Raw genomic sequence first — 3,345 nt, 5'->3', positions numbered from 1 at the left:
CCCCAGCATTCCATTTGGTTCTTCAAGCCAGGAAGTAAGCCCTGAATGCCACTGGGTATGGGCCCAAATAACAAAAAAAAAGTTACATTGAATAAAAATAAATAATAAATAATATAAAAATAAAATAGAAGGGCCAGAAAGATGTGCAGTGGTAGGGTGTTTTCCTTGAATGCAGCTAACTTGAATTCTGTCTCAAGCATGATCTTCTGAGCCTGTCAGGAGTAATTTTTTGGGGGTTGGGGTCACACCCAGTGCTCAGGGGTTCCTCCTGGCTCTATGCTCAGAGCAGGCTTGGGGGATCATACGGGATGCCAGGATTCAAACCGCCATCCTTCTGCATGCAAGGCAAATGTCCTACCTCCATGCTATCTCTCCAGCCCAGGAGTAATTTCTTATCAAAGACTTTGAACAGAAATCATTATTATGCCAGGAGTAATTTCTGATCACAGAGTCAGGAGTAACCCTTGAGCACCGCTGGGTGTGGCCCAAAAAAAACAAAAAAAGGAAAAGAAGTTGGGACTAGAGTCATAGTACAGTGGTAGGGTGCTAGGCCGACCCAAATTGAATCGCAGGAGCTCGCTTCGGCAGCACATATACTAAAATTGGAACAATACAGAGAAGATTAGCATGGCCCCTGCGCAAGGATGACACGCAAATTCGTGAAGCGTTCCATATTTAAAAAAAAAAAAAATTGAATCGCAGGCATCTGTCGCCTTTCTCAGCACCTTGGCACTGCTGGGGCCCTTGCCGCCGCCAGAACTACCTCGTCCTCCTCGCAGGGTCATCAGAACTACCACCAGGATTCTGAGGCCGCCATCTACCTCCAGATCAACCTGGAGTTCTATTTCGAGTCCTGCATCTACCTGTCTAGCTATCGGTGACTTATTATTTGGACCAAGACGATGTGGCCCCAAAGAACTTCACCAGCTATTTTCTTTACCAATCTCAAGAAGAGAGAGCGGGAACATACGAGAAGCTGATGAAACTGCAGAGCCAGCTAGGTGGCCAGATTCTAGAGGATTTCAAGAAACCAGGCCTTGAGAACTGAGAGAAGGGCTGGATGCAAAGGAAGTTGGGTTACACTTGGAGAAAAGCGCCACTACTGACCTCCACAAACTGGCCACATCCAAAAAATGACCCGCGGGGCAGGAGAGAGCACAGCGGTAAAGCGTTTGCCTTGCATGCAGAAGGATAGTGGTTCAAATCCCAGCATCCCATATGGTCTGCCATCCTGCCAGGAGCAATTTCTGAGCGTAGAGCCAGGAGTAACCCCTGAAAATTGCTGGGTGTGGCCAAAAATAAAATATAATAAAATAAACAAGACTGTCAATGGGCTGAAAAGATAGTACAGTGGGTACTTGCTCAAGGTTTGATTCCCAGCATCACATATAGTCTCCAGGCACTGCTAGCAGTAATTCCTGAGTGCAGAGCTAGGATTAATCCCTAAGAATCTCTAGCTGAGCTATTGCTCCAGTAGATTGTAACTCAACTCTTTCATTATTCAACTTCTTCTTTTGGAGGGAAGGCAATACTGGGACTCTAATCCAAGGTCTATCACATACTTTAATTGACATCTTTTAAATTATTCTGGAAGATCGCTACATAATACCAGTTTCTTTGTATTTAACATAAGGTTAGTTTCTCCTTGATTTATTACAAAAGCATAAAGTGGGCTCATTTTGAGGCACTAATGCAATATTTCTAGCTAACTACATGGTATCTGTTATACTTTCCCACTTTATTTGAAAAGAATAAAAGGTTTTAGGGGCTGGTTAGACAGCATAGTATAGTATAGAGCTTGCATGTGGTCAGCCCTGCTTGGTTTTTCAGCACTGCACAGTCCCTGAACACAGAGTGACCCTTCCTCAAAATAATTTCAAGTGAAAAACAGCTTCCAGATTCTCCTGAAGCCACAGAAACCCTGGAGTGCGGCTTAACTATGGAGTGCTAGGTGTGAACTCTAGGCAAAAAGGAGTCAGTGAAAGTTAGTTAAACTTTATTGCAATAGAGTGAGAAATAGCAAGAGTGGGCGTGGTGCTGGCCTTCCATGCAGCTGACCTGGGTTCAATATGGACCCCATATAGTCCTCCAATCCCTGCCAGAAGTGGTCCCTGAGCACAGAGCTGGAAGTAAGTCCTGAGAACTATCAGGTGTGACCCTAAAAAAAATAATAAAAACTTTGAGGGGAGAGATAGCACAGCAGTAGGACAGAAGGTGGTTCAAATCCCGGCATCCCATATAGTCCCCCAAGTCAGCCAGGAGCGATTTCTGAGTGCAGAGCCAGGAGTAACCCCTGAGCGCCACTGGGTGTGACCCAAAAGCAAAAAATAAAAAAAAACTTTGGGTGCTGGAGTGATAATATAGTACAGAGGATAGGGTGCTCACCTTGCAGTCAGTTGGCCAGTTTTGGACCCTGGCATCTCATATCGTGCCCTGAGCCCACCAGGAATGATTCCTGAGTTCAGAGCCATGTGTGGCCTGAGTACCACTGGGTGTGGCCCCCAAACAAACAAATATACAAAACTTGTGTTGCCTCTTCCTAACTTCTTGCCTGGAATGCTGATGCAGGATGGAAAGATAGAGAATGTTCAACAGTGTGATTAGGAGAAGCAGATGCTAAGAGGCCCAGAGGAGGAAGAGGAGGCCAGGATTCACGTTGCAGGAGAAATAGGAGTAATAGGTAAGTAGGGTTTCACTGCACACTATACACCACTGCCCTCACCCCTCTAGGTACTTCCACAGTATTACCACAAGTGAGACTTCCAGACAGTCTTCGGTTTGCTCCTGAAGAGTCAGTATGTCTGAGAAGGGTGAATGGAAGCAGATGTGTCCCAGAACATGGTTTTTAATCAGAGGCACTTTCTCAGGAAACCAGGAAAAGTGATGAGTCACTTAGCATTATGGCACTACTGGCCAGGAAGCCTGAGGTCAAAGTGAAAATAATCAGTTTACTTTTCCAGCGCATCTGTCCATCCACATTTAGTCCTTCCATTTTCCTGGAGTGACCTTTTCTCCTGGGTTCACTGAGTAAACCCCTGTTCATCTCTCTGTTTGTGGAGTATTGGGAGGTATTAAGGGCAACAGTGGGACTGGAGTGATAGCACAATGGTAGGGCTTTTGCCTTGCATGTGGCCGACCTGGTACGAACCCAGGTTCAATCGCTGGCATCTTATATGGTCCCCCGAACCTGCCAGGAGCGATTTCTGAGCAGAGTCAGGAGTAACACCCGAGCACCACTGGGCGTGTCCCCCCCCAAAAAAAAGGGGGGGCCAACAGTGGGGCACACCTAGTTGTGCTCAGGACTTACTCCTGGATTTGTGTTTAGGGATCACCCCAGTGATATTT

At 46.1% G+C, this 3,345-nt stretch overlaps 1 non-coding gene across 1 annotated transcript; it reads left to right on the top strand.

Moving 5' to 3' along the window:
* The first annotated feature begins 572 nt into the window (after positions 1-572).
* On the top strand, positions 573-679 carry LOC126031609 (U6 spliceosomal RNA). Its single transcript, XR_007503442.1, has one exon. It is a non-coding gene; the product is annotated as a U6 spliceosomal RNA (small nuclear RNA).
* The last annotated feature ends 2,666 nt before the right edge of the window (positions 680-3,345 follow it).

The sequence above is a fragment of the Suncus etruscus genome, chromosome 15 (genome assembly GCF_024139225.1).
Source record: "Suncus etruscus isolate mSunEtr1 chromosome 15, mSunEtr1.pri.cur, whole genome shotgun sequence".
Taxonomy (NCBI): Eukaryota; Metazoa; Chordata; class Mammalia; order Eulipotyphla; family Soricidae; genus Suncus; species Suncus etruscus.
This window is presented reverse-complemented; position numbering and strand designations above follow the sequence as displayed.